The 10,448-nt window shown below is 37.7% G+C and overlaps 1 long non-coding RNA gene across 1 annotated transcript; it reads left to right on the top strand.

The window, feature by feature from the left end:
* Nucleotides 1-238: 238 nt before the first annotated feature.
* LOC130916300 (uncharacterized) lies at nucleotides 239-1,837 on the top strand. The gene is made up of 2 exons (XR_009063243.1): nucleotides 239-1,238; nucleotides 1,345-1,837. It is a non-coding gene; the product is annotated as an uncharacterized LOC130916300 (long non-coding RNA).
* The last annotated feature ends 8,611 nt before the right edge of the window (nucleotides 1,838-10,448 follow it).

Raw genomic sequence — 10,448 nt, 5'->3', positions numbered from 1 at the left:
ATTAAATGTCTGACCGCTTGTGTTGCCTCATGATTCACGAAAAATATGCTTTGCTTTAGAATTTTAATGCAACCCAGGCTTTAAGGCATCGCGATGCATTGCCGAATTGAACCAAATCGAATCGTGACCCTCTGAATCGTAATCCAATCGAATCGTGAGGGCAGTGCCGATGCACACCTCTATGTACGGCCAATTCAAGTCTCAATTTTTTATGAATTAAACGTCCTTAACCCCTGGGTGTTATTTGTCCATTTTTTGGCTTTTTTCGTTTTTTTCTGTGTTTAAAAGGAAAAAAAGCATATGAAAAAATACACTAGGGAGCTGATATTTCCTGCAGGATACTAAATCATGTAGAAGTTCGAAATGGCACCATCCGGCAATTTCTAACTTATTGCAAACAGGCTGGGAAGATTTGCACTAAACTCTTGTTATTTTGCCATTTTTTGGCTCATTGACTCCCATTATAAATCATGATTTTTAATATGCTGTAAACCTGATGTTTTATAATGCATTTTCCGTGATTATTGATGCAATCGCTTCTTTGGCGAGTCAAAAACATGCAGATAAAAAAATTTTTGTGTTGACACCCAGAAGTCACTAGATGGAGCCATAGGCCAATACATGAATTTGCTTGCGAAGCTAGCTTCAGATCGGTCAAAAATTAATGCAATAAAGACGGTTGGCTTTACAAAAAAAATGGTGTCAATGTTGTCTGAGCTCACTTTAAGTCTATTTGGGCATGCGTATTTGCAATTTTGCACGTTTGCACAAGACAATAAAAAGGTACTTCCCGGAAATGCAAAAAAACCAAAACAAAAAACCACGTGTTTATTGTTGTCGTTTGAATTTAAACTTTTATTGGTTGGGTGTTTGAATTTCTTTACTCTCATTGGTTCTGGGCATTTTGGGAGTCTCTGTTCTCGCGAGGATCACCATTTTGCATTTCTTCCAACACAACTGTGATCGATGGCGGCGAGAAGTATTTCACCGCAGGACACGATTCGAATGGTGTTAGAAAATCCTGATTCCGACGACGACGACCTTTGTTCGGACGCTTCTTTGGAGAGCCCAGAAGACATTGAACAAATTCTTCCGGACTTTCGATGCCGGAGGAGGACGGCTTTGATGACGAGGATTAGGAAATAGTTGACAACATAACGAGATGAAAGCGGGGAGCAGAAGGCGGGGGCACGGACATGACCACGTTCAGGCGCATGACGAAAATGACGGCGATCGAGGTAATGACGAGAGTGAGTAAGCAAATGTTTTGCATATCAAGGTTTGTCTTGTAAAAGCTGATCAAAGATCAAAGCTGTTATTGTTGCGTGCGCTTGTGCTTTGCAGGCCTGAGGCACATACTCCTGCCGCCGGCGCGCACTCAGGTGGCCAATGTGTGTTTTTTCACATGCCGGACATTTCGTCATGCAGCGCGTTTGTGCTGTTCACGGAGATCTACCCTCGTTTGTGCTGTTCACGGAGATCTACCCTGAGTGGAACGTGAAGAAAAGCTACAAGCGCCGACTATTTCTTGAGGAACTTGGCAAGGCTCTAATTCGGCCAGAAGTCCTAAAACGGGAACCACCGCCTTCTGCCGAAGGCTTGGTTGAGCAGCGAGCTGGACCCCCGTCCAAGCGCAAACAATGTGGCCTTTGCACAAAGCCACTTCGGGCTTCGAACATAATAATAAATAATAATACATTTTATTTATAACGCACTTTACATTTGAACAACAAATCTCAAAGTGCACATCATGAATTGTGTATGTTGTTATTATGTTAACTGTTATATTGTATGTATGTTTTGTAAAATTGTTAACATAAATTCTATCATCAAATCAGTTATTGTCACGTTGTCACAGTCTTGTTCTAAAAAAAAAAATCTATTGTTACGACTTTTACTTATCCAATGATGTAATTATGTAATATAAAATATTTTAGTTTGATTTATATATAGCCTATATAGCATAGTTAGTTTTACTATTAGGATAATGCTGCTATTATTGTCCATAGGGGGCCAAAACAAAAAACAAAAAAACTATATGTTTAGATAGGTCTGATGGCACTGAACATTGTGAGTGGTTGAAAGTGAAAAAATATTCAGAAATAACTTAGTTATCACACTTCAAAGGAAAAGCCATTTTTTGGACAAAATCACAAGAGTTGAATGTAAATGAGAAAACTGCAATTGTGTAAAAAGTGGGTGTGCATAAAAAAATTGGTTGTTACGACTTGTGGACTTATTCAAGCCTCTAACTATGTGATATGGAATATTCAAATTAGACTTTTGTTTTTTATATATATACAGCATAGTTAGTTTTGCTATTCGGATAATGCTGCTATTATTGTCTATAGGGGGCATTGAAAAATAAAAAAAAATAAAAAACTATATATGTGTAGATAGGTCTGATGCCACTGAAGATTTTGAGTGGTTGAAAGTGAAAAAATATTCAGAAATGACTTAGTTATCACACTTCAAAGCAAAAGCCATTTTTTGGACAAAATCACAAGAGTTTAGTGTAAATGAGAAAACTGCAAATGTGTAAAAATTGGGCATGCATAAAAAAATTGGTTGTTATGACTTAACGACTTATTCAAGCCTCTAACTATGTGATATGGAATATTCAAATTAGACTTTTGTTTTTTATATATATACAGCATAGTTAGTTTTGCTATTCGGATAATGCTGCTATTATTGTCCATAGGGGGCATTGAAAAATAAAAAAAATAAAAAACTATATATGTGTAGATAGGTCTGATGCCACTGAAGATTTTGAGTGGTTGAAAGTGAAAAAATATTCAGAAATGACTTAGTTATCACACTTCAAAGGAAAAGCCATTTTTTGGACAAAATCACAAGAGTTTAGTGTAAATGACAAAACTGCAAATGTGTAAAAACTGGGCATGCATAAAAAAATCGGTTGTTATGACTTAACGACTTATTCAAGCCTCTAACTATGTGATATGGAATATTCAAATTAGACTTTTGTTTTTTATATATATACAGCATAGTTAGTTTTGCTATTCGGATAATGCTACTATTATTGTCCATAGGGGGCATTGAAAAATAAAAAAAATAAAAAACTATATATGTGTAGATAGGTCTGATGCCACTGAAGATTTTGAGTGGTTGAAAGTGAAAAAATATTCAGAAATGACTTAGTTATCACACTTCAAAGGAAAAGCCATTTTTTGGACAAAATCACAAGAGTTTAGTGTAAATGAGAAAACTGCAAATGTGTAAAAACTGGGCATGCATAAAAAAATCAGTTGTTATGACTTAACGACTTATTCAAGCCTCTAACTATGTGATATGGAATATTCAAATTAGACTTTTGTTTTTTTTATATATACAGCATAGTTAGTTTTGCTATTCAGATAATGCTGCTATTATTGTCCATAGGGGGCATTGAAAAAAATAAAAAACCTTATATTTGTAGATAGGTCTGATGCCACTGAACATTTTGAGTGGTTGAAAGTGAAAAAATATTCAGAAATGACTTAGTTATCACACTTCAAAGGAAAAGCCATTTTTTGGACAAAATCACAAGAGTTTAGTGTAAATGAGAAAACTGCAAATGTGTAAAAACTGGGCATGCATAAAAAAATCGGTTGTTATGACTTAACGACTTATTCAAGCCTCTAACTATGTGATATGGAATATTCAAATTAGACTTTTGTTTTTTATATATATACAGCATAGTTAGTTTTGCTATTCGGATAATGCTGTTATTATTGTCCATAGGGGGCATTGAAAAATTAAAAAAAATAAAAAACTTTATATGTGTAGATAGGTCTGACGCCACTGAACATTTTGAGTGGCTGAAAGTGAAAAAATATTCAGAAATGACTTAGTTATCACACTTCAAAGGAAAAGCCATTTTTTGGACAAAATCACAAGAATTTAGTCAAGATAAAATAACGCCCAAGGGTTAAAGGTACCCAACTGTTAAACTCGTATTGTACAGAACAGTACACTGTCCCTATTTTGGAGATGCTGCGTCTGTGCTCTGTTCTGGTGCTGCATTGCTGCATCTGGCACAAATAATTCTAGCGAGAAATGTGCTGCTCAGTGAGAGAAAGCTTGGTCAAAATTGCAGGTCATGGGTCATGCAACAGGAGAATGAGCCACAACAAGGCTAAAAAATGACCCATGGATGGCTGCGAGTGAAACACTGTGCTACTCTGAAGTTGCCTTCTAGTATGAGCTCAAATACGTAGTCTCACTGAAAGTTAAAACAATCGTTCAATTGCCGTAATTGCCTCGAAGAACTGCGCAATAAAATACTAAGTTTGTTAACCTCGTACCATCATTCTTGTCCTTGAAAATAATTCTGTTGGCCTAAAATTCAAACCAAACATCAGATTTCATTGGTTGAATTTTATTCATTTGTTTAAAGTGATTTGATGTTGGATGGATGTTTCTTTCATTAATAGAACGGTACCTTTTAAAATGTATTTTGGATGCTGAGTCTTAACTGATGGGCAATGTTGGAGCATGCAATGTTCATGTGCGTGAAACTGACCTGTCAAGTTGGATGGGGAGGGGGCGGGATTTCTTCTATAATAACCTCATGACAGTGTCGGACAAAAAAAAAGTCAAAATGATGTATGGCTCAACTCATTTGACAGTCAGCATGAGACAAAACAGGGTTTTCTCAACATAATTCACTATTGTGCCTGTCCGTTTACGACGTGTTCATGGTAGCAACTTTGGCGGCGCCACCTGTTGCCTTGTTAATCGTCGCGAGAAGATACTCATAAATCATAACGTTCTTCAATTAATCACGCTGTCAGCTCCTAGGTGAGAGGTTGCAGTGGGATGCGACAGAGGTCGTCGTCGTGGTGTGAACGGGTCGCCATTTGCGTGGCATCTCTTATTCTTGAGGAGTGTCAGCAGAGCAGCCCATGGAACAAAAGGGGGAATCGAAGTCCAAGGGATGGAGGAAAACAGGGACTGGGTGGGGGTGGTTAAACGGAGAAAAGAAGCAAGGCGCAGAGGATAAAAGGCCGTCAAATTGACCTGTCATTACATCAAGAGAGCGGTGCCACGCCGCTACATTATCACACTCACCATACCCTTTGAGATGACAGAGTTCTCGCAACTTACCAGGTTCATGCCGCACCCCCATTTGCATAATTAACAAGTCATTCACATGTCACTCATTGGACTTGCATTCTTTCGTCGAAGACTTCTGATTACACGGCTTGCACTGTATACACAGTGACAATAAAAACACAGATTAAAGCCTATTAATGAGGTCTTTTGCCACTTTGAGATTAAAGTTAAAGGAGCATGAACAATTATTGTTCCTAAACAATTTCATGCTATTAATGTGTGGTTGACATGCAACTTAGAAACTCAAATGCTAAAAAGTATGATAATGCGAATATTTCGCATATACACTGCTGGCCAAAAGTATTGGCACCCGTGCAATTCTGTCAGCTAATGCTCAATTTCTTCCAGAAAATGATTGCAATTACTAATGCTTTGGTAGTAATACCTTCATTTATTTTGCTTCAATGAAAAAACACAAAAGAGAATGGGGAAAAAAAAGAACATTATTATTTTACACAAAATTCCAAAAATGGGCCAGACAAAAGTATTGGCACCCTCAGCCTAATACTTGGTAGCACAACCTTTAGACAAAATAACTGCAAAAACCGCTTCCGGTATCCATCAATGAGTTTCTTACAATGCTCTGCTGGAATTTTAGACCATTCTTCTTTGGACAACTGCTCCATGTCTCTGAGATTTGAACGGTGCCTTCTCCAAACTACAATTTTCAGATCTCTCCACAGGTGTTCTATGGGATTCAGGTCTTGACTCATTGCTGGCCACCTTAAAAGTCTCCAGTGCTTTCTCTCAAACCATTTTCTAGTATTTTTTGAAGTGTGTTTTGGGTAATTGTCCTGCTGGAAGACCCATGACCTCTGAGGGAGACCCAGCTTTCTCACAGTGGGCCCTACATTGTGCTGCAAATTTTGTTTGCAGTCTTCGGACTTCATAATGCTATGCACAATGTCAAGAAGTCCAGTGGCAGAGGCAGCAAAGCAACCCCAAAACATAAGGAACCTCCGCCATGTTTGACTGTGGGGACACTGTTCTTTTCTTTGAAGGCCTCTGTTTTTTTCCCCTGTAAACTCTATGTTGATGCCTTTTCACAAAAAGCTCTACTTTTGTATCATATAACCAGAAAAATTCTTCCAATACGTTTTTGGTTTTGTCAGGTAAGTTTTGGCAAGCTCCAGACTGGCTTTTTCATGTCTCTGGGTCAGAAGTGAGGTCTTCCTGGGTATCCTACCATACAGTCCCTTTTCATTCAGTTGCCGACAGATAGTACGGGTTGACACTGTTGTACCCTCGGACTGCGAGCAGCTTGAACTTGTCTGGATGTTAGTCGAGGTTCTTCATCCACCATCCACACAATCTTTCGTTGAAATCTCTCGTCAATTTTTCTTTTCCGTCCACATCTCGGCAGGTTAGCTACAGTGCCATGGTCTTTACACTTATTGATGACACTGCGCACGGTAGACACAGGAACATTCAGGTCTTTGGGGATGGATTTGTAGCCTTGCGATTGCCCATGCTTCCTTACAATTTTGCTTCTCAAGTCCTGAGACAGTTCTTTAGTCTTCTTTCTTTTCTCAATGTGGTGCACACAAGGACACAGGACAGATGTTGATAAAACTTTCATCCATTTAAACTGGCTGCAATGGCTGCAAGTGTGATTTAGTTATTGCCATCACCTGTTATGTGCCACAGGTGAGGAGCAGGTGCTGTTAATTACACTAATTAGAGAAGCATCACATGATTTTTCAAAGGGTGCCAATACTTTTGTCTGGCCCATTTTTGGAGTTTTGTGTAAAATAATAATGATTTAATTTTTTCCCCATTCTCTTTTGTGTTTTTTCATTGCAAGCAAAACAAATGAAGTTATTACTACCAAAGCATTTGCAATTGCAATCATTTTCTCTGAGAAATTGAGCATTATCTGACAGAATTGCACGGGTGCCAATACTTTTGGCCAGCAGTGTATATTCACATATATACTGTATGCAGGATATGTGATCTTTAATTTCATACCAATATATTTTTGCTTGACGACAACTGATAGCTTATTCGTCCCCCCCCCCCCCCCCCCCCCCCCACACACACACACACACAGTAATCTCGAGTTTGTACACTGCCGCTAACTGGCAACCAGTTCAGGGTGCAGCCCATACAGTATTTTGCCTGAAAACAGTTAGGATAGGCTCAACAACCTTTTTGATAGTGTTGCTTACCCTAACAGTTGGTACACATCGGTTTTGTCGACAACCAATCACAGGTCTCCGGAATCCATACTGTGATATTTCTTTTCTCCATAATCTGCTGTTGGCACTATTAGTACATCAAACACCTACAATAACTTGTTTGGCTCAGTTGCTGAACATGAGCAACAACTACAATGGCCTTAAAGCATTAAAGGAAAAAAAAAAAGCTGAATAATTGGAACAGAGCCAGTGATGGATAAGTCAACTGGTAACAGAGCCAAATAACTTGACTCTAAAATAGGTTAGGAATTTTTGTATAATTCCAAAATTGAATAGCAAGCAATGAAAGGATGCTGACCTCTGAAAACAAAAACAAAAAAACTCAAACTAAATAAGTATTACTTAAATTTTGAACAGAGTACAGTGTATCACACAAGAAAGCCCGCAAACAGTTTGCTGAAGACATGTCAACAAAGCAATGCTGACAGCACTCCTGTAATCAGCCACATAAAATTTTGGAGGGAAAGTGACAAGCAGTATTCAATTTGGACATTTAGGGATGTACGTTTTTTCAAAGAGGTGTACTCACTTTTGTTGAAAGTGGTTTAGATATTAATGGCTGTATTTTGAGTTATTTTGAGGGGAAAATGAATTAACTCTATTATATAAACTGCACACAGACTACTTTTCATTGTGTCAAAGTGTCATTCTTGTCAGTGTTTCCCATGAAAAGATATACTTAAATATCTGCAGAAATGCGAGGGGTGTACTCACTTTTGTGATACACTGTATATCGAGATGATGCTGTGAGTCAGAGTCAAACTATTGAAAACAATGCACATGTCTGCTATTTGGCCAATAGGTAGACAAATATCTGCAACCCACTCACCAAAGATTGGTGCAGGATTAGCATTTCAACCTTAACATATTGTAATTCATTGCTAAAAAGACCCAACCAAGCTGAGAAAATTCAACATAAGATATTTAACTGCATTCGCATTGTCTTATAGCTCAGTTTATTTTTAAAAAGGAATACAATATGTAACACCACAGCCTCAAAAAGATGAAAGGACACAAGTTTTTTTCCGACTGCAGTAATTATTCCTGACATTACTCTCTATCAATTTGTGCTGTTCATTAGAGAGAAAAAAAGATAAATAAAAGATTTCCATTCGCAAAATAGAAGCCAATTTTTCCTGGGAATGCCACGTCTAAACACAAAGTATTTTAACCTGAGGTGCTCAAGCAACCCGGGTTGCTCATTGTCAATGATCACACTGTCTGTAATTTGGCATCTTAATGCGCTATACATTAAAACTGAACTTTACCAAGCTTAGGATGACAATTGACACAATTTATCACTATGCATTAGTGAATGACATTTAAGGCTTACAAGTGCTGCCGTTTCCACGTGACTGCCCACTCATTGTCTACCTTGATATTTGTCAGGGATTTTATCCATTGATTACAAAGTGTGGGAAAGTCTAATGCTGCAGCACACAGAGTAGCATGAGTCTTCTTTGTTTCAATAGAACTGAGTTACCTGAAGACCAGGGACCAAAAAATGTGTTTAAGTTCAGGACACTGTACAAGTTTTGACTGATCAAAAATGATTATTTTATGCGGTGTGTTGCACCTTTTATACCTTTAAGGCATGCAGGTTATTTATGCATCATTGGCAATAGGGCTTCTTTAGCACTTTGATTAAATGCTTTAATCAATCACAATCCCAGGCTGTTTATTAATCACTTTATCAAACAGTTGATGCATTGCTGCTTTTAATGGACTCCATTTATTTTGATTTCTCCTCTCTTCATCTTATGGAAGGGCCCTACCAATCTGGGACAGATAAAAAAAAAAAGGGGTGGGGGAATGCCGAAATAGCCTTGTGAGCTCGGCCAGTGCGGTTTCTTTAACTTCATTACAATCACCCTAAGCAATTTAATCGTGGCAATATGGACCCTGAGTGATGGCTATAGGTATAGCCACGTAGTTTAAACGCAGATAAACAGGCATTCGTTCATTTGTCTGCTCAAATGACACCATGAAGATGTACAATCCTAATAAGATTAATACACTAAGGTTTTTGTCCTCCCTTCAAAGTCCGAACAGGGTTTGATTAGTTACAGGACAGTCATTACAGATTTGACTTTCCTACAAGAATTACAATTGGTTCAGAGACATTGCTCAACATCCAGTTTGTTTGAATTGGAGATTTTGGAACCAACTTCTAAAATATTGTCATCATGATGTAAAGGAAAAGAAAGTCTATTTTTTTTTTTTTCTTTTTACAGGTTCTTTAATTCTCTTAACGAACAGGAGATATCGACACACAATTTTGGAACAAAAACGAAAGCATTAATCACTAGAGATGTCGGCATCCCGATTGATCGGGTCCGATCACGTCATTTTCAAAGTATCGGAATCGGCGAAAAAATATCGGACATGCCTTTTTTTTAATATACATTTATATTTTGTATTTAACGTTACAGACATAATATGTTACACTCATCCAGAGGCTTTAGTGTAGGCTTAAGGTAGGGTGATCAAATTTATCCCGTTAACGGCGGTAATTAATTATTTTTTAAATTTATCACGTTAAAATATTTAACGCAATTAACACATGCGTTGCACGACCCACTCACGCATTGTCGCGTTCAATCTGTAATGGCGCCGTTTTACCTATATATAGTGCTAAAAGGCAGCGTAAAATGAGTAGAGTGAATTTTGGCAGCCTTTGGAGCATTTCTTTAATTGGCCAAAGCCTTACAATCCCTCTCCCTACAATTAGAAATATCGTGGGAAGCAATGTGGAGAAGAAAGATAGGGTGTTAAGAAAAAGATCAATTACAATGTTATTTCCCAACGCAGAGAAGATATATCAATTGGTACCACTACGCACAGTCATGGGTGCACTTCCCATCATGCATTTGGGCACAACAGTTAAATGGCTACAGTATCATTTACTGAAAGCTCAACAAATACACTAGATGGCAATATTTAGTCACAATACACAAAGTCACATTTATCCTTTGAGAATTACATGTCTTCCTATCCGTGGATCCCTCTCACAGAAAGAATGTTAACAATGTAAATGCCATCTTGAGGATTTATTGTCATAATAAACAAATTCAGTACTTATGTACTGTATGTTGAATGTATACATTCGTCCGAGTTTTATTCATTTTTTTCTTA

The sequence above is a fragment of the Corythoichthys intestinalis genome, chromosome 5 (genome assembly GCF_030265065.1).
Source record: "Corythoichthys intestinalis isolate RoL2023-P3 chromosome 5, ASM3026506v1, whole genome shotgun sequence".
NCBI lineage: Eukaryota > Metazoa > Chordata > Actinopteri > Syngnathiformes > Syngnathidae > Corythoichthys > Corythoichthys intestinalis.
Note: the sequence above shows the minus strand (reverse complement) of the source record. Positions and strands in the feature narration are given on the sequence as shown.